This window comes from Buteo buteo, chromosome 10 (assembly GCF_964188355.1).
Source record: "Buteo buteo chromosome 10, bButBut1.hap1.1, whole genome shotgun sequence".
In the NCBI taxonomy this organism is placed as follows: Eukaryota; Metazoa; Chordata; class Aves; order Accipitriformes; family Accipitridae; genus Buteo; species Buteo buteo.
This window is the reverse complement of record NC_134180.1, coordinates 35,642,218-35,666,428: the sequence shown is the minus strand read 5'-3', so window position 1 is coordinate 35,666,428 and position 24,211 is coordinate 35,642,218.

The following is a 24,211-nucleotide window of genomic DNA, read 5'->3' as shown; positions in this document are numbered from 1 at the left end:
ATAACCAGATGCTCCTATGGAAATGGTCTGCTGCCCTGAAGTGGAGATTCATGGAGAGGACAAGCACCTTGCTCATCTTTGTTTCCTCTTTCCATCCTCTCAATCCCCTTTTGGCAGCAGGAGCAGAAACTCACAGCCACAGGGACTTCACTCTGCTTCTGTGTCCTACTCACCCTCTCATCCTGCTCCTGCCACCTCCTCTCCTCCCCTTGGGTACTCATCCACAGACCACTGCAATGCAGCTCTGCCTCTTTCATGGAAGAGCCTGGAGCCAGTTGTGCAGGACACACTCAAGCTAAGGAAACTGCTTTTCCCTACCAGTGAATGCTTCCAAATTATGTGGAGGGTGTCCCAGGCAGAAAGTCTGCTGAGTGTGCCTCAAGCAGCACAAGAGCTGTTTTAAACCAAAGGCAGAAATGTGACTATCAGGTTAATATGACTCCTATCCAGCTGCCTTGCTTTGAAGAGAAACACAGGTGCATTATTTCACCATTTTTCCTGAGTCTCCTAGAAACCCTTTACATCGAAGGCTGCAGACACAAGCGCTGAAGTGCTGGGTGTCTAAGGCAGTGTCCGAGTGGAATTTAGATTTACAGCCACAGTGGCTTTGGAAAAGTCATCGTATTTTTGAAACAAAAGAAGGAAACAGAAAAAAAAAAACAAACCCAAGGCCTGATGATGTATCTCTAGCCGATCTCTTGTGATAAATTCTCAGTAAGGGTCAGAGAAGCCCATTCAGAATGAATAGAAAAAATATGCCTGAACACATGATAGTTAGGCTGACTTGGAGGAAACACTCACTGACTTCTCAAATCTCGTGCATCTGTGAGTGAAGTATTGAAATTGGAAATTGAGAGTGATTCCTTTCCCCAGCTATCATTGTTAGACAACACTGCTCAGTTGTGTAACCCCCTGAAGACATTAAAATGTCTTTCCCTTCCTGTAAGAAAAGGTTTTCTTTTCCTTCTCTTAAGACATTAATTACAGGGTCACTGACTTTGGCAGATTACTTGCTAAATTGAGTTGCATCCTGATATCCTATATTTTATTATGATGACCACCCATCTTGACAGCCACTTAGGCTTGACCTGAGATTATCCAACACTGAAATCATGACTCTTTAAAGGGAGAGGATTAATGGCTGCTTTAAAGTGATCTGAGATCATCAAAGAAAGCCACGAGCACTCACCTTTCTCCAGCTCCTGGCCATACAGACCTGCTCCCCCTTTTGTTTTGCTATCAGCGATCACACAGCTGCATGGGGAGTCAAATCTGTTTGGTGATCTGACTAAAAAAAAAAAATAATTGCAAATGTCTCCTTGTTAGGGTGGTTGTAAGCTGGATCAAACAAGAGGTCTGAGTCTTCCACGACCATGAATATCACTACAAGAAGGACACAGGAGTAAATGCTCATTCAGGCATTAGCAAGGTCCTGGTGAGCTGTGGGAGAACCAATGTCTCCTCATGGGCTCAAGGGATGGACCATGGGAAAGCACTGAAGAGCTGTGAGCCTCAGATCAGGTCAGTATCTACACTGTACAGAAACTACCAAACCAAGGAATAGCACTCACACCCCACCTATCTGACCCAGGTAGGAGCTCAGAAGGAGCAGCAGAAGGAGCTCAGGTTTGTCTCCTCAGAACAACAGTTGGTTCATGTGAAAGAAGGCACAGAAGCTGGCCCCTTGGTTCTTAAGTCTTTCTCATCCCTTGCTTTCACCTGTCGGTCTTTGATTGTATATAATGTGGATGCAGTGCCTTTCACTGCATTTCCATAAACTCTCACTCTTTCACTGAGTCTTTGAAGTACAGCCCATTATCAAACTGAAACAAGCCCGCTAGAAGATTTTTGTAAAAAAAAATTGTTCAGCTTGTGTTTTGAAGTTGATGATAGACTCATAATTTAGTAGCTATCACAACAATGTAAGATAATATAGAAATTCAGCCTTCCCAATGCCTGGTGGAAAAAGAAGTGGCAGAGGGGTTTTTATTGTCCCACCTGCAGGGAGGGGCTGAAGCCCCTGTTGCCCTGGTGGAGACAACGCCTGGCTGCAGTTTCAGATCGGCACAGTGTCCTTGCAGATCGTGGGTCTGGCTGAAGCATTCCCTCATCAATAGGCACCATTTATCACCGAGATGTGGCTGGGTTCCAAGAGCGACAGAAGGAAAACACTGGCAATGTTTTCATTAAAGGGTACAAAAGATTTGCAGTGTAGCTGACAGAGGCCATATGTGACCTGCTTAGTGTTCAGCAGGGCTGATAAAGAGCAAAAGGAGTGTCCCGTGAAGGTAAAGCTATACCTCACCTTAATGAACAGCAACTCAGGGTAGGAGGTGGGAGAGGATGATCAGATTTCCTCTGACCTGGAGTTCAACTTCTTTGGGTGCAACCAAAAGTGGCTGAGATAGCAAGGTAGCTCAGCATAAAGGGGGTGAGAAAAGGGGGGAACCTTTTTTCTTCCTTAATGGAAAAGCTTGGCCCGGGGCTGTTCGCAAGCTGCCAGCAGCAGCAACGATCTGCATGCAAAACAGTGTGTTTCACATGTCACAGCAAAATCCTACCAGGAGAAGCACTGGGATCAGTCCAAAAATGTCCCCTGCTTCCACACACATGGCATGCAGAGAGACACACATGAGCACACACACAGCCTCCTCTGCTAGGGCCAATAAGACAAACTCTAGGACCTCATAGACATGAAAACAGGCTGAAACATGTTTCACATTCATGGGAACAGTGGCTAACACTGTGTTTTGCCCAGCAGACTTAATTTCTTTTGAAATTAGCCCTCTTGGATGAGCTCTTTCTGCCCTTTGGTAAATCCAAGCTAGTGAAAGAAGCCAGTACAAGCCAACCTGTGTAAGACCATTTTGGAGGTGTGGAGGAGTAAGACCTACCCACTCCCACCAGTCAGCCTTGCACCTCCATTTTACACGCATGTGTCAGCCACAGCAGCAGCCATGAGCAGGATCACCAAGGTCTTGGCAGACAAAGCAAGTCCCCTATCACCCTGGGCTCTGTCAAGAGTCCGGAGAGCTGCATCTCATTTTCTGATTTTATATCCAGGACACACAGAAGTGCTAAGGGACTGTGGGCAGGAATTGAGACTGGTCTTCTTTAACCTGACAAGACAAGATGCCCATCAGTTCTGTTCATCTTATTGCCAATCTTCCCAACTGCCTGCTGCATACACCTGCTGCATTCTGCCTGACTTCTCTTAGTTACATATTTACACAGTGTTTCATATTTGTCACCTTTTATTTCATTCTAGTGTTTTCAGCTGCTACTGTGGAATCAATAAAAAAAATCTTACTGCAGCAGCGTAGGAGAGATGGTCTGTGCAATCATACCGGGTGTAAGAGAAGAAGGAAACAGACCTTGATCTTGTTTCATGCTGTTGAAAAACAGTTGAATAAATCCAAACATTTCTTCAAAGTTAAACTGGAGGTCAGGGATAGAGGAAGAGACTCAACATTGCTTCATTCCCTGTAGACTCGAGATCAGAGTAAACCACAGCTAGCTCGTAACACCAGCCACTGACACACAGCCAGCTCTGGGGTGGCACTTTGCAATGTTCAATCCAGCCAGACCAGATGCTGCGATTCCTCTGGCTGAAGGCATTTGAGTGCCAGTTCACCTGCTGGCTGCTGGGGCCCTGGTTACAGCGGTGCTGCATGGAAAACACTGCAACTGCTTTATCAATTAGGGAAATGAACCACAGTGAAGAGCTGAATGTCCCCACAGCTAAGAGGTTTATATAAATAATTATATTTAAAAATGTTATTTATCGTTTCTTCAAGTAGCAGCCCTTCACAGCCCCATGGCTCTGTGGCTGGAATATGCTTTCACAGAATTTACGTGGGCACTTGTTTAGGTGCGTGGGGGGAAGATATATGTTACAGCATCCTGACACGCTCCCGTTGTGTATCACATGTTAGTCGCCTCGCTCCTGCCCTCTGCTCACCTCCTTCACTGCCCCATCTGTGCAAAGGAGACTTTGTAGAGCTGGCAGGGTCAGTGATTAATTACACAAAGATAAACAGAGTTAATATTCTTCCTGGATAGAACTAATTACTCTAGTGTTTGCTTTTATAAACCTCAGATTGATTGTCTCAGGGACAAATCAGTCTAATTGAAAAGACTGTTTGTTTTCCAAAAGGGAAAAATAACACGTTTGTGCCTCATAGATTTTGGGGGGCTTTTTTTTCCTCTGCTTTTCAAGGAAATGGAGGCACTGGAAGAGTTGGTGTGTATTGTTGCATCCCTCACTAGACATCACAGCTACCCCTGCGGCTGTACCCCAGCTGTTCCCCAGACCATTTTCCTGTTAACACAAGCTGTTATTTTTCTCACCAGAACTCTGTGGAGGATCCTGGTGTGTGAGGTGGAGGGTGTGCACACACTGAAAAGCAGCCCCAGCCCAACAAGCTCAGGATTTAGCTGAACAAAGGCAGGAACAGAGAAGGGGCATGACTTGGTCAAGAGCACAAGAGCACACTCATTCGCTGAATTAATTCATGAAGCCTCTCACATCTGGGAAACTGAAAACAACTGGCACATCATTTCTGCTCCAATGCACTCAAAACAATTTACAGCCTTTCTGTTGCCTGAGTCTGGTGTGTCAACTCTTACTCTCCCCTCTCCATGGCACCTCAGCATCTCAGAGCACTCTGAACTACTTTGTCTTTCCTTGCAGCCCACCCTCTCTGATGCCTTCTGTCACTGATGTCTCAGTGCAACACTAAACTTTACCTAAAAAACTGAAACACGAGTCCTGCAAGACGTCTGAGCGTTTAATGGATTAAACAGCAGCAGGGCACTTCTCCACTTCAACCAGCCAAGCATTCTCCCTGTCCCTTTCCCTTTCCCTTTCCCTTTCCCTTTCCCTTTCCCTTCCCTTCCCTTCCCTTCCCTTCCCTTTCCTTCCCTTCCCTTCCCTTCCCTTCCCTTCCCTTCCCTAGAAATAAGAGATGATAGCACCAAGTGAAATAGAAAAAGGGCAAATGTCCCAAATAATTTCCACTGACGACTGATCCCACTAAGCCTGGGGAGAGGCTGTTGCTGTGCAGCATTTCTCCATAACACCAGTAACAACAAGCAGGTGCTTTCTGTGGCATCAGCCCTGAAACTGGAGGAGGAAAGTTATTGTTGTTACCTCCATAATGAGGCATATCACACTCAGGGTGAAAACTCCTGCCAATAGCAGGAAAGGTTTGATCAAAGGTGTCAAACTTTGTGGCTTCACCTCCAAACCTCTCGGTAATCAGGCAGGAAACTGGAGAACATGTTATTGCAGTTGAATTTCTGCCTGATCACCAAACAGCCCAGCAATTTTGTGAAAATTGCCCAGCCCTCCCACATGAAAAAAAAAAAAATCCTCTCTCAGCATTAATAGTTGTAAAGGTCAGCAATTTTTAATGTCCGGTAATTCCTTTTCTCTCTTTTTCTGCACTTTTGTCTCTCTGCCATGCATCTCTTTGCACATTGCAGTGGTGGACTGGAGCAGGGATGGCTGCTGAGGACACTTGACATCATATAATTCATACAGAACAAAAGGGATAGACAGCAAGGGAAGGCCAGGAGTTGGAGAAAAGCCCTTTTTAAGGAAATGCTCAAACACTTAAAAGTGTCTTCTCTTGGGGGAGGGGGAAGCGCGGAAGGGAAAAGGAAAATCCTTCTCAACTCTGGGCTCTCACACATGAATTTTGTGACAGAGATGAACAGAAAGCAGGTGAAGGAATAGATGTAGTGAGAACAGAAAGCATATGGGTAAGGAGAGCTCAGCACCTTTCTCACAAATCTTTTTCCCAGGGGAATGAGCTGGTGCTGATTTTGGCTGTCAGCAGTGTTGGGATTTACAAGGTGCTGCTGGGCTTTCTCATCCTAAGCCAAAGTGCGGGAGGCAACAGCATACCATCATCCTTGTCATGGCTTAATGAAAGGACCAGCTAATTGCCTGATGCAGGTATTTGCGAAAAAGTGTTTGCCTGCTTTATGGTTTGCATTATTTAAAGAAGCAAAATGCTCACCTGACTTTCTTTGTGGTGGAGAATGGAGAAACTTGCATTAAATCTTTTTTCTTTAGAAAAAAGTGCTAGACAGAGTTGGACCAGACTTGGATAATTTGGGTTTCCTTCCACTTCTTTCTGAGCTTAATTCAGCAGTGATATTTCTGTTCCTTTCAGACCTGACTAGGTAGCAAAATGTCTGCAGGGTTGTTTTCACTGGTGAAGAAGTGGGTGCTAGGTATATTTATTTATGAAGAATGACCATATTGCTGTGTTTTCCCAAGCACAGCTGAAAACAAGCAGATGAAAACAAGCAGCAGGAGATGGTTCTTTGCACATGGCTCTGAGCCTCTTTCCGCCTGCAAAGCCTCTGCTTTTTCTTCCCCAGGATGATGCTACTAACTGTCCCTGGCAGTCTCTGGCACTTCTATGATCTCATCTGAGAGCTCCTGGGGCTGTTCTGCCACTTTGCTCTCAGATCAACCTCCTGCCCTTGTACTAACCATGACCTTCCTTGGAAATGCCTCCTGTCCATCAGTGACCCAACCCATATGCAGCTGAATGCTTGGGAGGTGGTTTTCCCTTGTCTCAGTTATCATGAAGCACAGACAATTTAAGATTGACTACTTTTAGCAAGCATGGAAGGTAGCTTTCATGTCCCACAGCCTCACTCTGTTGATAGGTAGCAGGAAGAAGACCAACGGGGTTCACCTCAGTTGAAAGATTTTCAGAGTCAAAAATGGGAAGTGGTCTGCTGCTTCATGTGTCAAAGTACACAGAATTTTACCCGCCTCCTGCATTGTCATGACTCGTGTAGTTCTACGGTTAATACTAACCTGAACTGAATGGCATGCAGGTGTCCTGCTCACTCACAAGCCCGGCTCCACAGCAAGAACTTCTTCCCTTCCACTCACAAGAAGTCATGTGAACAGTAATGCAGACATAAGCTGAGCAAGCTGGTACTGTAAGTGGGGATCAGGAGCTGGAGATCAGCTGTCCAGCCTCTGTCTACATTCCTGGACATCTTTGTCTAGCAATAATCAAGGTCCCTCCTGAGATGCACCCCCTTTTCCAGTGCCTTGCTTCAGTCCATTTGACCAGGTTTCTCAGGGGTGAAGGGCCCAGTCACCCACTTCATACCAACTCTCTGTTGTACCTTGTCTTACGTGTCAGTAATTTCTGTTCTGACACCCAGGCAGATTTCTTGTCCCGTAGCTGCTCCACAAGTCCAATCATGTGTGTTTAAGTCTACTAGAGAGGAACAAAGACAAATGGAAAAGGGCAGAATATCTACAGAACTGCTATAATTAAGACCTCTTTACAACGCTTATCTCACCAGCAGAGTGGAAGACGTTGGTAACAGAAAAAGCATGCCATGAGTTTTCTCTCTCTTTCTGTTGCATTTGTTTTCTGGCATCTTATAATACCGTTCCATAACCTTCTGTCATGTGCTGAATATTTTTGTGTGAAAATAAAAATATGGAAATGTGGGTTTTGCTTGAGGACTGCACAGCAGTTGATAGGAGCACTTTGTGGTCAGATATGGCTACTGTAAATTTTATTGGAATTGAAACAGACACTGAGAGGTGAATCACTTTGCAGATGTCAGAGCAATTTAATCTGCAAGGAACCTGATCCTAAAAGCATCTGCATTGCACTGGCTTTCACACATTAGGAAATTTTGAACATCTAAAACAACCACTAGAAGTTAAATGTACTTGCTTGCTTGCAATCAGAACCTTGTGGCTCACAGAAAATATTCAAGGATTTGAGTCAAAGTATGCATGTCCTTCCTAAGGATACGTGAATGCAATAGTGGGTAAGGCCAACAGTCCACACAGGCTGGCATTCATTCCCCAGCAGACCTGACATTAGGTTTCTGGGAAAAGAAATAAAACCAGGGCAAGGGTTTAGTGATATTTTCCCAGAAAAAAATGAAGATCGATTGGTGCAATCTTAGGAAGAGTAAGCTATTGGGGGATCTTTCTGCTGTCTTCAACTACCTGCTGGTTGATCTACAGGGAAGAAAGAGACAGACTCTTTTCAGAGGTGCACAACAGCAGGACAAGAGGCAACTGGCACAAGCTGCAAGAAGGGAAGTTCTAGTATAAGAATTAGGAAAAAGTAATGATGAGAGTAGGCAAAGAATGAAAAAGGGCCAAAGAGCCTTCTAAATCTCCATTCTTGGAGCTGTTCGACACCTGGCTCAACAGGACCCTGAGCAACCTTTGAAAGGGGTTTTGGACCAGAAGCTCCAGAGTTCCCTTCCGACCTAAATTACACTATGGCAAACGAAGAAATACGTCATTCTGATCTGTCTTGTTCTCTGTTCTGATCAAACCTGTACAGGTCAGTCACCAAGCCTAGGTTTAGCTGAACTGTCCAATTTAAAAAGAGAAACAATGTTTAGATCACGATATCACCAGTCAGGACAGAAAGACCCGTAGTGTTCATGCTGGTTTCTGACTCCATCCTCAACACACTGTGTGACTGTGGGCATGTCTGGGAATGCCACTAATGCAACAGATTTCACCCTAGCAAGACAATTTTCCACATCCCTGGGATGTTGAGAGGTTTAGCAATGACTGTTTTGAGGTCCCTCTGAGACAATGGCCAAAAGAACATTATTATTTAGGGTGACCATATTTCCATAATAAAAACTTGGGGCATTTTTAGTGTCAGTATTTCTCATGATTGCAAAACAGTCCAAATGCCTTTTTTATGGTGTTCTGAAAATGTCAGCTTTTGATTATGCCTCAATATGTATATGTCTCTCAGATCAAGGACATGGAGTTTTATTTTGCCAAGTAACACCACATTTTGCTGAGGTTCATTAATACAGCTGATTGGAAAAGGCCGTCTCTGTCCCTGTGGTAAATGCCATTATTTTGACATTTGGATTTCAGCCTCCACTAGGGTCAAAGAGACAAAAAAAACCCAAAAAAAAACAAAAAATTAAACTCTTACAGCATGTAAATACTAAAAAAAAAAAGTTACTTTTTTCTTTGTAAATCAGAAAAGATCCTATAGTGCACAGCTAGAGCTGCACATTCAGGAAAAGGAAGATTGACTGGGACAAGGGCCTGAGGTTTAGATTTCCTAGAAAGTACCAAAGAAGCTCTTTAAAAAGCAGCCATTTATCTTTGCCTGAAAAAAACCACGTATTTCAGGACAGCAAACTAAAGTTTCACTTTGACCCAGCGAATATCTTCAGAATCTCCTTTGCACACAGAAGATATTGAACAAACCCAACTTCAAGCAGAAGATGGGACCAGACTGGAACCTTAGTGAACCAGCTGAGCAAACAGTGGTTTTGGGTGCACTTTCACGCATCTGTCTTTGCCCTTCACTAATGCAGATGCTGGGTGCACCTTTCTTAAACACCTAATGTTCTGCTCAATTCAGAGTTGCATCTTGAACAAACATTGTGTTGTTACACAAACTGAACACTGATTATGTTGAAATCGATTAATGGGAAACCACTGAATGAGCCAGGTTTTCTAAAGGAAGCTGCTGAACAATAAGAAAAAGTAAGATTTGTCTCACAAGAACTGAGCCAGAGTGAGAGAACTGTGGCATATCAAGTGTGGTTTGAAACACTTTGCTTTCCACATGTTCATTTCTGACTATTTTCTCACAGCTGAAAATTTCTTGTAAACTGAATCAGAATACTGACATCAGAAGCCTGTGAGTTTATTACCTCGATGTAGCGATAGCATTTCTGCTCAGGAAGTGAAAATCAGGAGGTCTTAGTTTTAAGCCAGAAAATCTCTTTGGAAGGTAAGACTGTAGTCATTCTAGAGGACTTGTTCATAGCTTCATAGCATGAAAACATCCTGCCATTACGTAGAAAGCAAGGCTCCACATCAGCAGTTCATTCCAAGTTATTCTCTTTTGACCTGCCTCAGAGCCAAGCCCCAAATTTAACATTCAAGGCTTGAATCATGCGTTACAAGATAAAACAAAGTCCCCAACATCCTCCCCCCTCCTCCAGCTAAATAAAAACAAAATTATTTCAGGCAGAGAAGTCATGAACAAGCCAAACACAGCAGGGCCATAATGTGCAGCCTGGCTTTGTTGGCTCTAAACAAACAAACAATTGCACATTCAATTTGACAAACATCTGAAGAGCTGCACTGCACAGAAAGAAGAGTCCAGGGGCCAATATTCATTCCCAGGGCAAGTACGTTGACTTTGGTGGAGTTACTCAATATTTTTGCAGGGCCATTGTGCTTCTCTCACTTCCAGCAATATTCAAGCACATCTGAATCACATTCTTTTGCTAACCATTTCCTCTCCCCCTGTACAAGAGCAACCCTAACGAAAGGAGCAGCAAAAAGATCAGGCTTTGTTATCCTTTCTGCCTGCTCCAATATTTCAAGTACTTTGGGGCCTTGCTAGTTCCCTTGAACAGCAGCCATTTCTTGGTTTATTCGGCATAAATTATACAATTATGTTTCATATCATCACAAGGCATCCGCAAATGAATAGCAGACACCCCTTTGCACTCAGCCTGTTTAAACAGGATGCCGACAGAGGAAAGAACATGTAATACAATGAGTGCATGCTATTTCCAATGGCAAGAGCCCTTTTACACCTGCATAAATAGAGCTGGGCCTGGCTGGTTGTAGAGGCATTGTCTCTTCCAGTTACATGCCCAGCTGTTATACCAACCCTTGTTTTCTTTATGGTTTGGTGTGCTGGCTTGCCTTCCACATTGATTTAAACCTCTACCTGAGTGATTATCCTTGTGAAAACACAGACAAGTAACAATAGAAAGTAACAATATACTGCAAAGACATTGCTGGAGCTCTTTAGTACAGCAAAGAGAAGTTTCACTGAATAAATATGCTGCTGACCCTGACCCTTTGGTTTCCATAGATGTGAAAATCAACTTGTTTCAGTTCCTCCACTGGCTATTGTGAAATTTGCCATAAGTGGTCCCAGTGTCAACAGACTTCAGATTTTACTGGCCACTATGCATCTGAGCCCTGGCTGAACAGCTCTGTTCATAGTTCAGGTGCAAGCCATAATCAGCTTTCATCCAGGATCACTTTTGAGGCACTCTTCCTGCTCACATCAGCTCTCCAGAAAGCTTCAGTGACTCTTCTCTTTCCCTCTGATGGTGTCTGGCCCAGGTGTTGCAAACAGTGATGTGGTAGGGCCTGGGAATTCAGATGGATCACCTTGGACATTGAAATGGATGACCTTGGACACAGAAAGCTTTTTTCCAGCCTAGCCTAGTTGCCAGGCTCATATTCGGACTTCCTGATCTGGTCCTTAAAATGGTCATGGGTGCCTGCCCTTGTTCAAGTGGATGACTCAACAAATCCTGCTCCCAGACTTAATCCCTGGGGGGAAGCTCTGCAGAAATAATGAGGAATCTTAATCTATCTTTGGTATCAGAGGTGATTCCACAAACCTAGCCATGGCGATAAAAGGTTTTGTGCACAACTTCTCTTGAATACACTGAGGCAAGAAAAAAATAGAAAAAAATTTAATTCTTCAGACACTGCAGTATGGATGGGTGAAATGCCCCATCATCAGCTGTCAGCTGCCACTGGATGATCAGAAGACTTTGATATTTAAAACAGACCTTTAAACCAGATGCAATGTTAGATTAAAAACTATAAACCTGTTTAATTCTTTGGCATTATGGAAGGAACGGTTTGTTTAATTAGAAGGTATTTTGCAACTTTTTGCATTGTAAAATGTTTGACAATATGCCAGTCAGACCCTTGAAGCGATAATAGCAACATAGACTTGTGCATGTTGTACATTTTGTGCCACACGTGGGGTACATGACTTACAATGGAGCCATTCTGAAGTGTATTTAATGGCTGGGGAAGGTACCAGTTGAGCAAGGCAATTCTTTTGCAAAATAGCTACTGCATGAGCAAAGTCAGTGAAGGATTTCTCCAGGCACTATCCAGGCAGGACATCTCTAGTTTTGGTCCCCAGGCTCTCCTGCTCTTACCCTCTGCACTAGACTGTTTGGCCCTGCACACATTGGGAACCTCTGGATCTTTTTTACTAACCCCAGCATTTATGATTCCTTGGTACATGACTCAAAGCATTGCTCTTAAATCAGGCTTTTAATGGCCTACTCTCTCATCTGGTTGAAGAGGTGGACAGATAGATAAAAGACATTAAGATAAAATGTTACTCCTCTAGTGCATTAGGCTTTCTGTGATTGTCTGTGAAGGACAAGATACTACAGACTTGGACAACATGAAACCCCCCCAGATAAACATAAGCAAGCCATCCACATGCAGATGTTTCTGCTCATATTATCACGTTTCCTGCATGTGTTTTAAAAAGTGAATGTTTAGTGGATACCAGCACAGTTCTTTGCCTTTTCAGAGCGGTGAGCTGACTTCGTTGTGTTGAACATGTTGATACAAAAATAAACAGATGACAACTCAGTAATTTCGCTGATTGGAAATGTGAAGGGAGCAGGTCCTTTGGGGTTATATCAGGTAACTCAGCTTCCAGTTAGAGCAGCTTTTCCCTGTTTTTTTTTCTGGCCCTTCTGATTGTGTTCTAGCAGAGAAAGAAAATGGGAATAATGGAAAATACATGAACAGAGCTGCTCAAAAAACGTCACTGCATACTTTCATGTTAGAAATAGGCAAATTTGAATCCAGCTTGGCTCAGCAAAGCATTCTGATACTAACAACTACATTTTTGGCATGAGAGGAATAACAACTAATCATTTTGACTTCTTTCCTTTTGTTCTTTAAATGCTAAAATGTTATGTGTTAGTGATAATGTTCTGATTTGCTGTTTGAACATATAGTCATCAGTCACATCAGTTATTACAGTACATTAATGTGTGCATCCTTTCCTACTTAAAATTATGTTTCAGCATGGAATGGAACATTTTATCTTGAAGTTGATTCTCAATAAAGACATTTCAAAATATTGGAATTCTTTGCAGACTGGAAATTTTGGGGTTTGGCCAATTTTCATTAAGAGCACACATGAGCAAACTTCCTAAATCTTCAAAATCTAAACATTTGGATCAATATCCATTTGTCTTTTATTTGATATCACACAGTTGGGTAATTATTTATTTTTAGTATTATTCCCTGGCACTGTTACTTTTTGCTCAGTAAGCTGATAAACTCAGGATATTTGATTTCTACTCTTGCTCTAGGTTACCCATTGTGCTGTCAGCAAGTCGCTTCCATTTTCTGTGCTTAAGTTCTCAACTGGGAAAATCATAAAGCCTGCTATAGAGCTAAAGACCTTGAGAGATGTTACCAACCGTATCTTCCTCCATCCTGCTTTTAAAGACCTTCAGTGGCAGAGATTCCAAACCCTTCCCAGGCAATCTATCCCTGTGGGTTTTTTTCTTCCCCATAAAAAGCTTTTCCTGCTGTCTAACCCAAACCACCACTACTGCAATTTAAGCACATTACTTCTTGCCTTATCCCTCGTGGATATCGAGAAGAGTTCATTACCTCCCTCTTTGTGGCAGTCTTTAACATATTTGAAGACTGTTATCACGACTGTCTCACAATTGTCTTTTTTTCTAGACTAAACAATCCAAGTTCTGTCAATCTTTTCCACAGAAGTTCTATTTTCAGTCCTTCTCATCATCGTAGTCATTTTCCACTGGATTCTCTTTTATGTAGCCACCACCACACTGCCTTCTTTCTGCCACCTTCTTGGTTTTATCTGTGTAGCTGGAATGATTTTTCTCCAGGTGCACATGGTACCAGCTGGCACAATTCAAACTTGTGGTATGGCATTGCTGTTATGGCCCTAGTAAATAACAACAGCATGCCATGAACCAGATCACCAGAAGTTACTGACATAACATCAACCCAACCATAGACATCAGGGCTCTACGTTGAAATATGGAGAGATTAAGTAAGAATAGTCAGCTCAAGCTGATCATTGGCATGAAAGGCTTTTCTTTTTTTCTTTTCTCCTCTTCTCTTCTCTTCTCTTCTCTTCTCTTCTCTTCTCTTCTCTTCTCTTCTCTTCTCTTCTCTTCTCTTCTCTTCTCTTCTCTTCTCTTCTCTTCTCTTCTCTTCCCTTCTCTTCTCTTCTCTTCTCTTCCCTTCCCTTCCCTTTCTTTCCCTTCCCTTTCCCTTCTCTTCCCTTTCCCTTCTCTTCCCTTTCCCTTTCCCTTTCCCTTTCCCTTTCCCTTTTCCCCTTTCCCCCTTTCCCCTTTCCCCCTTTTCCTTTCCCCCTTTTCCTTTCCCCTCTCCTCTCCTCTCCTCTCCTCTCCTCTCCTCTGGTTTTTGTTGTTTCTTGTTTTCTTTTTTTCTTCTATTTTCAAAGAAGAACTCTAATGAAAAAACGTTAGAATGAGGTCTATAAGCAAAACATCACTGGGATGTAGGAAACTTCTCAGGAAGTTGGTTGCCTTTGAAAAATATTGGGGGGCATAGTTTACTTGTCAGGTTAAAATAGTGATTTTTATTTTATTAAAATCAACTGTTTGAAAATCTGAAATTGTCGAGAAAAAACGATGCCTGGCAAGTGTGCCTAACTATATGAAAACCACCAACTGGGTCTTTAACTTGTGCTATGGATGCTATTTCCATCTGGGTCATTAGCGAACATTTCAGCAATAGAAAACTCCAAACTACTCTGATCTAGTATCATAAGCAACAAACTTTACCACATCTGTTATATTCCTAAATATACTCCCCAGAATCACCATGAAGAGACAGGCCTAACATGCCAGGGGTGACTAACATTTATGGTGTTCTTTTGTATACAACAACACAAGGCGTCTATTATATAAATCTGGGCTGCTTTTTCATGCCATATAGATCTCTGAATAAATACAACTTAAAAGGGAAGATAATTATTTCAGCACAAGTCTTAGTATGGAGATTTGGAGAAAGGAGGTAAATATTTATTCCTACATTTATTTCTTGGAAAGCTGTCTTGGCTATAAACTGTTCCAGACTTGTAAATTCCCCTCTGAAAGCTAGTCACAGGCACATCTCAGATAGGTTCAGAGTGCGCTTTTATTCCAGATAAGGTATATATGCTTCAGAGACTTATCTGGCTCTCCCCTAAAGGTCTTCAGTTTGCAAAGTTGAGCTAGAAGTATCCTGACAAAAAGCTTCTATAGCTGATTTTTTTCTGCTTTTCCCTCCACTGAAATTAGAACAGCAGCATTTCGGATGATTATTCCTCCAGCGCTCTCTCTTGCTGGCCCTGATCAGAAGTAGGAAATGCAATAGAAAGCAAAATTGAGCCACTGTGTATTAAAAGGGCACACATAGAGCTATGGGCAAAGTATCCCAGTGGACGTGGTTTAGTCAAACCCAAGTGACTGGGGTCCATCCAGAAGAAACTTGATTTAAGTCTCTGTCCTTGTTGTGCAGGAGATCGTGCACAGCAGGGTCACTGTGGCAATCTCTGCATTTTCTTGCCCCTCTGCCCCTCTGCAGGGCATGCTGACAGCAAAGCAGATTCTGCCCTTTGTTTATTTTTGAATAAAGCTAAAATTTTGACTTGTTCAAATTTTCCACCGATTAATGTAGTTCAAAAAAGACCAGACAACTGGTATGCCCAGGGCAAGCTACGGTGAGCTTATGGGCAGTTGCTACCTGTTGCGGCAGGTGTTCATGCAGGCATTGGGCACTCAGGCACAAACCAGGCAGTCACAGGGTAAGCAGTCCTTTGGCTAAGCATTTTGCTTTTCTGGGTATGACTCTCACAAACAGAAGTCTTCCATGTTTGTACTAAAAAAAATCCTCTTGAAAAAGAGCATCTCAGGCCTTGAGAAAAAGCCAAACCAACCCAGCCCCTTAATTTTTTTTTCTGAAGAATCCTGTCCTGCCTCATGGATTGTCCTGGTTTCAGCTGGGATAGAGTTAATTGTCTTCCTAGTAGCTGGTACAGTGCTATGTTTTGAGTTCAGTATGCAAAGAATGTTGATAACACACTGATGTTTTCAGTTGTTGCTAAGTTGTGATTAGTTTTAAGTCAAGGATTTTTCAGCTTCTCAGGCCCAGCCAGCGAGAAGGCTGGAGGGGCACAAGAAGTTGGCACAGGACACAGCCAGGGCACCTGACCCAAACTCGCCAACGGGGTATTCCATACCATGTGATGTCATGCCCAGTATAGAAACTGAGGGGAGTGGGGGTGGGGGGAATCACCGCTCGGGGACTAGCTGGGTGTCGATCGGTGGGTGGTGAGCAATCACACTGCGCATCATTTGTACATTCCAATCCTTTTATTATTGCTGTTGTCATTTTATTAGTGTTATCATTACCATTATTAGTTTCTTCTTTTCTGTTCTATTAAACCATTCTTATCTCAACCCAAAAGAAGTTTTACTTCTTTTCCTGATTTTCTCCCCCATCCCACTGGGTGGGGGGGGAGTAAGAAAGCGGCTGCGTGGTGCTTAGTTGCTGGCTGGGGTTAAACCACGATATGGATGTTGTGTTCCGTTTCATTGCATCAATAGCAATACTCCCCGGGAATATCCCTTTTCATCTGGCAGCCTTCTGCACTGTACCTGTTGCATCAAAACCTCCTGTCCTGAGGTGATCTGAGCTGCAGGTTGACTGAAAAATCAGTTCCTTTCATTTCTAGATGTAACTGGAAACCGCAATGATAAAAAGTGTGTTGGATCCTCAAGCTGGCATCTAAACTGTTCCTCCTTCCAGGGATCCACTCTCAGAGATCATCTCTGATGAGCCTTCTCATTAGAGCCAGCTGGTTAGAGAAGGAACTGTGGGAATTTCACTGACATTCATATTATTATCATCACTGTTTAACATTCACAAGGGCTTGGGACCTTTTGCAGATCCCATCCTCTTTGTGAGCATGAAACACATTAAAAAAATCATGGTCCCATGGAGCTTGTTATCTAGTTGGCAAAAAAAAGCCCATCCCTGAAACCACAGAGGAGGAGGGTTGTAATTATAAGACAGAGATGGAGGGGGGGGTTGCAATAAAACTCTAGCGCTGGGAAATACTGGACCTGTTAATAGAGCACTGAGTAGGTTACATACATGGTTTTAGCCTTTAGTTCAGACATCTTCAGCTCCCAGAGATACCTATGTTTTATCGGTGGCCAGGACCCAGTCCTTTTTATCAAAGAGGATCAACTCAGCCAAATGCCGGGTAAAGACAGAAATCTTTCCCGGACATCTCCCATCATTTATGCCCTTCTCCTTTGGAGCATCCTTCCCCTCCAGCCAGTGGGGCATCTTACATGTGTAGTGGGGCAACTCAACTTAAGTCAAGGGAAGAGGGCTAGTCATTTTCTGTCCATCCATCCCAGTGTCAGAGGAGACCTCCTCTTCCTCATAGCTCCTGAAGGGTTTCTGGTAATCAGCAAGACCTTGTGCTTTTCCTCCTGGCGTCAGCAACTTTCCCCTTTTATCACATTTGCTGCTGACTCCTTCCAGTCTGCTGCTCCTTGCAGCTGTCTGCCAAAACCAATATTCTCACAGCTGCCAGAGGCAGCTTAGACTGGCACATCATAAAAGGCAGCAAGGGCCACATTTCCAGATTAAAATAAACCCAGCCACTTCAGCGCCTTCTGACAATGTGTTTGACATGCCTGTGCTGTGGCCTCACTCCTTGGCTCTGTCAAGACACAGACATGACCATAGCAGCTCACATGGGCATCTTTCTCCCTCTCTATATGCCCACCAGGAGTGGCCTGCAGGATGACACACTGCCATAGACCTAGTCCTGCTCCTCCCTCATACCTGCCTTCTTTCCTTGGATTACAGAGGACTGTGGTTGATACCAGACTGACTCTGTTGCCTTTGGTAGGACCTACCTCCTAGCCTTGCCATGATTAGGTGCATCTACTGTTAACTTATTTATTGCCACCTCCTGATACTGGTAGGAATATGAAGACACCTTGGCCACTACAGTACAATACATCTTGTTTTGGAAGGAGGTTACCCTCTGTGTCCATCCGTATCTAGTAGCAAAAGGGAAGACCAGCTCTACACATTCCCAGCTAGCACTACATTCTTCTTTTCTGAGAAAAAAATTATGAAACTGGCACAGCAGCCTGCAATTCCAGAAGACAGGAATTCCTAACCCAGGTGGTCTTTTCCCATTTGCCGTTCCAAAGAAAACTTTGGCTCGTGAACAATGTCTAACAGGAAAGAAATTCAGTGCAAATCTAAAAGAGCTAGCCCTGGGCAGAACAGGATAAGCAGTGCCTGAACTTTCTGCTTTGGGCAGAAAATATATTCACAGGCTTTGAAGGCATAAGGCCTCTTTGCATTTTTACTTAAGTCAGTTGGTAAAGTCATTTGAAATTCTCTGAGAAAAGGTCCCAGGGCATGTGTTTATGGGTCACTGAGGGTGAAAACTCTTAATCTCAGTCATAGGGTAGCAATCAGTGTTTACTGAAAACTCATCTTACAAGGACACAAGCTCCTGCATGTTCCTCCTTAGCATGCTAATAAAACGGGGGCACATGGTGTGGCACACTAACCCCTTTTAAGAATCAACAGTGATCTAGGGGTCTGTCTTTATCTGTTTCTACTTCTGACACCACAAAGCAGGCACAGTTTTGGGGGGCAAATGCCAGACTGCCTTACTGTTTATTTTCCCAGGTTCCTACCTTACTGCTGTTCTCCTCTTTGGCATACTACAAATGAGTCGACAAGTTCACAGCATCCCCTCTTGCCACCTCCCTTCACCCCATGCTAGGATGCTTTAGACATAGAGGTTGGTTTGTAGGCTCAGTGAAACTTTACAGCCACCAAGAAGCATTGTTCAACCTCTAGACTGCTACCATCAGGACTCTGGCATCAGTGCTGCTATGAAAATCACTGGGCATTTCCCATTACAATACTCACTAGCCAGTTGCTGTTGATCTTGCCAGACATTCATTATTTGAACTGAAGTCATTCTTCTTTCTCCATACTCCTCCTAGTGAATCTCCTTTTGAAACAAAGGCTTGAAATTTGGCTGGAAAATGTCTGTAGGTGTAGCCTTTTGTCGTCATGTGAAAATCCTCCCAAATTTGATCCAGTGGAATTAAAGACTACACCATGTCCAAAGCCAGAAGCTGGTTTTTAACCTAGTAATGTTGATGGTACATTTAAGGACCCTTCTACTAGCTGCAGTTAGTGAATGTAATCAAGAACCTTTCTAGGTCTCTCTCATTCTGCCTCTCCCTGGACCTCTTCATTTGTGGGAAAATCTTTGGGGATAAAGAGCTGTTCCCTGCCTCTTCTGGGGGTGGGAAACACATCTTGTGCTGGGTAGCTTATCCATTCATAGCATCTTTATAAACTGATGGTGGGAATGACTCAAGTATCTTAGTGGAGTTAAAATAGTGCAAAAACATTCTTAGATGCATCATCCTTACTCACAGCCATCCAACTTCCTCAGATTTTAACACAGTTACAAAACCAATGAGATGAGTCTCTCTAGAGGTGCCTTTGTCTCTACATTGAGCATGGAAGGAGCTCTAACATTACTTAGACCTTGTCTTCTCCTCAGCTGAACACTATCTCAAAAACAAACAAACAAACAAACAAACAAAAAACAAAACTGGAGGGCAAGCAGTTAGTCCAATGACATGTCTGGGTCCCTTATCTAGTCAGTACAGAGAACAAAGTATCTCCAAACATGTAGTGATCTGTTGTATCAGAGCTGTGGTGTTCACGATGAAATGACTTGCACTCTAGACAGGCTCATGCCTCTCTTTTACTCATTTTAGAAGACAACTTTTAGACAACTACAGTTGTAAGAAATTAATCTGAGCCTCCTATGAGTGAAGTGTCCCTGTGCCTCAGGATACTCCTTACATTTGGATGAGAATTGAAATCTAATAACACCTTTCATTCCACTGGGGGAAAAATTGGTACTCTCCTTTTCTGCTCTGACATGGGATAAAACAAATATGTGAATTTCCCATGAGTCAGATTTTTTTTTCCCATCCATTGCTATTTTTTATGCTGTGATGCTATATGTAGAGTTGTACAAGAAGGAAAGCTTGCCAAAAATATCAGTTTTTCCTAACCAGCATGACAGATACAATATATGCAATACAGATGGAAGACGGCACAGCACAGACACTTTTATAGCATGAAGATTCTCAGCACTGTCAAAAGCAGAGTGTAAAAACAATAGGCCTGACTTTCCTCCCATCTGTCCTGGTGTAAATCAGATATAAATCCAGGAGAGCTGCACCTCTATAAAACCAAGAAGTGAGAAGAACTAAGAACTGGACCCATCTCACCTTCTAATCCTTGCAATAATTCAAGTTAACACCAGGTTACAGACCAACTTTTATGAAAGGCAAGAAAAGAAATGGGCTTAAGTTTTATGTGGAAATTGAAGGTTTGCATAAATTTCTGTCCTCCCCTTTTTATATGCTTACAGTTTCTGAAACTTAGCAAATCTAAGTTACAAAACTAGATATTCTTTCAGGAAAAAGCTGTACTACCTTCACAACAAAACATGTAATCTAATCATTGCTGTCCAGGTTCCTCCCTACCTCCTGTTTCTCCTTCCCCTCTGAAACTACAGAAAAACATTCCCGATGCTTAGCCTGTTACAGTTCTTAACCTACCAGACGGAAGATGTCAAACTGATACAGGATCAACATGAAAAGAGATGGCTGAAAAGGGGAGGAGTAGATGTCTGTAAAATCATGACTGGCCTGCAGAAAATGAAAATAGAATAATTATTTACTTTCTTCCAACACAAGAACAGGAAAGGATAAAGCAAACAGGAAAATTGAAGACAAAGTTTGAAAAAAAAAGGTAGTTCTTCATAAGGTACGTAGTTAAGCTCTGGAAATGCTTGCCACAAGAGATCGTGGGAAGTAAAGGTTTATAAAAGCTCAAAAAGTTTTTTTTGGGGGGTGAAAGCCAAAATCTATCAAGAAATGTTAAAAACTCCAACACAGGAAGTCACCTGATCCATATCGTGCCAAAGCCTGAGGGGTATTCTGTGGAAATATCCCTACATATGCTCCCTGGACCATTATCCTGGACATTCAATGTAGGCTGACTGCACCAAGGGATGAACCTTTGGCCTGCCTGCACATGGTTGTTCTTATGTCAATGCATGGGATGCAACCTGCTGGGGCAATCTCTTGATCTGGGAATGGGTATGACTGCAGAATCCACATGTTCTTCCAAAAATGACTCTTGACTTGTGTTCATCCCCAGATGTCTGGCATTGCATGTTGCCTACCCAGCAAGCCAGTTGTAGGAGACCTGGCTGAGTCTCAGGTTCACATGGTAGCTTCCTTCCTTCTTTGTTGATCCTGTCAGTCCCACATCCTGCTCTCAGCTGCAGAGTGACTCAAAATCCTTTTGACAATCCTTCAAGGCTGTGGTCCAGAACCCCAGCATTTAATAATCATGCTATCCAAGCCATTTAAATCATGGATAAAGAAAGAACAAAGTGAAATCTGCTCTCTGAGCCCAGCTGCACACATAATAGAAGGTTTTTACAGCTAACCCCAATGGGGCATTGCAAACCCTGGTTGACTCAAGAAGCCAGAAGATATTCTCCACAGGAGATAATGCAATTCTGGTATACAACCCATCTGGATCAATGCAGAAGGAAACAAGGCAGATGAGAAGAAATATGTGGGACATAGCCAGAGGATGAAGGCATAAAAACTGGCCCAAGCAGGACCACAGCAAATTTCCCAGTAATACAGCATCATCAAAATGAAATCCTTCTTGAAAGAGAGTAGAGCATAGGATTGGAGAGCTATGGGTCTATGCATGCTGGGGAAAGGGCCAGATGACTGACTTTGCAATGTCTGAAATCAAACATCTGTTAAGGATTGTACGTGACAAAGTCTTTGCAGAGAGTTAATGAGGTCACTAGAAATGGCACAACATAATAAATTTAATGAGGCAATAAAAATAATTAGAAATAGCCTGGCTTGTAAGAGTTTGGATCTGAACTTCCTCACAGTTCAGGGCTGTTTGGATTGAAGGCTTTTGGCTTGGCCCAATACAGAGGGATAAGTAAAGAAGTAAACTGGAATTCATATCTATCCTCTGCCTTTTACGTGGTTGGGTGTGTTTTCAGGGCAGTGTTTAGACTGTTCTCATTTCTCTATTTTTATGAAACACTGAAGCCATATTACATGTACAACAGCTATGTTGATTGAATCTCTTTAAAGTAACAGATATTTAGATTAATAGATTCTGTGACACTGAAGAACACAAAAAGCTGAACAGTTAGCTGGGAATAAAGATGTGAGGCTAAGAACCATTCAGCCTCAAATCCTCTAAAATTAGGCTTTGGCTATGTAAAATGTACACAGTAAAATCCACTGTGTAATTCACCTGCTCTTCAGAACTTGCAAATCCATTAGTGTCTAGCCCTTAATTACCGTCTTCATTGACCTGAAAGTTTTTCAGACTCTGGTATTACAAGACAACACAACTCATAAGTGTTTTGTCTATGGAGATATGCCTATCTCCCATCTAGAACTCTGCTTGTGATGTGGCAGCCACAGCTACCTAAAGGCCTGGAGACTCCTGAGCTATTAATACTAGACTTAAGCTCCACAAACTCATTTTAATATGATGATGTGTATTGGTTAAAGACCTTTCCTGCAGTGGTAGTTCAGATTTCCTGAAGGTAGCCCTAGAACCTGCATCCATCCTCTGGGACAAACGTTCTAGCCACAAGATTGTTACCACTGCTTTGTTTTTTAACAAGAACCAGCCCTGTTTGGGAATCTTTGTGGAAAGAAGACTTAACAAACTGTATCCTGAATGGAGATACATCTTTATAGCATATTGGTCTCCTACTGTAAAAAAACCCGCAAGGAGGGAGGTGGACACTTAATCTTGGTGGAAGGATCTCTGCAGGCACCCAGAGGGATCTGCCACCCTATACTGACAGAAGACACTTGAGTGTTTACTCTCAAGGTTTGAATTACACTATAAATAGAAGATGAAAGTTTCAATATAGCTGAAATGCTAAGTTCTAGGTGTCCAAATTAGATACACTAGTTATTGTCCTACATTAATATGTATATAATATTCTATAGTGAATTACATATGCATTAAGTAAGTCAGTACAGTAGTTACTTCTTGGAGACCAAAGTGATGTTTCATACGTGGTACAGCTCAAACTGAGGTTAAAGGTAGTGCCATTCCTTCACCCACGCTCTGCCAATCATGGCAGCCCTTTCTGGTGTTACTATCTAAGTATCATTATCATACATGGGTAGGCTGAGAAACAGATATGTTAAGAAAGAGCAAAAATAATAATGAGTTTGAGGAAGGGCAGGCTGAATTATACACTCTACACTTCAGCCTACTGAAAGTGCCCATGTTATGCATGTGGCACAGCCTTCACTTAATAATTGATTTCAAACTAACTATTGATCCATTCAGAGCATGTGTTTCTTATTTCAGGTATTAGCACAACCTGCCTCATAGCGCATCTGAAATGTAGGCTTCCTTGCGTACCTGATCAAGGCTTGTAGGCCTGGGTTCCCAAGGAAAGAAAGCTGCTTCCAGGTTTTAGTGGTTTTGCTGAACCAATTGGATAAAAAGAAATCATTAACACCTCAGCGCAATGACTTTTGGACCCTGCTGTTGTTAAGAAAAAACACCGCAAGTCCAAAATCAACTACGGTCAACGCTGCAAGTCCAAAATCAACTGAAGCCAATGGGAGCCCTTTCATACTATTGACTTAAAGGTGCTGTGCGTCAAAATCTGAAATATGCAATGGAGACATCTTCATACTTGTACACAAACGAGACTTGTTTCAGGCAATAACACACTCTTCACACAGCTGCCTTGTTCCCTTTTACTTACTTAACTTCTATTGCTGTCTCTTATTGGCCGTTTATTCCCACAGCATCAACCCTACCAGTGTCTGCTCTCACATTCAGAAATACCTACACTGGCAGAAATAGTGGAATGAATGGGATGATGTCGAATTCAAACATGGAAAAGGTAAATTATGCTATAAGATCCGTGAGCACCAGGGGCAGCAAAGGAAGAGCTCCATCATCTCTGTAGGTTGGCAGGACTGTACCAGTTCCCCAGCCTTATTGAGAGTCCATGTAGAAGGATTGCTTTAGACCAAAAGGGTGCAACTTCAGCAACTCAAGCCAATGCTCTGCAGATTTCAAACTAAGTACCACCTATCTTGAGCAGGGGAGCTGTTATATCATTGAATGGAACACTTTTTCTCATAAGTGGAACACATGTTTATTTTGTCACATCATTTGTAAATCTCCAGTAATGGT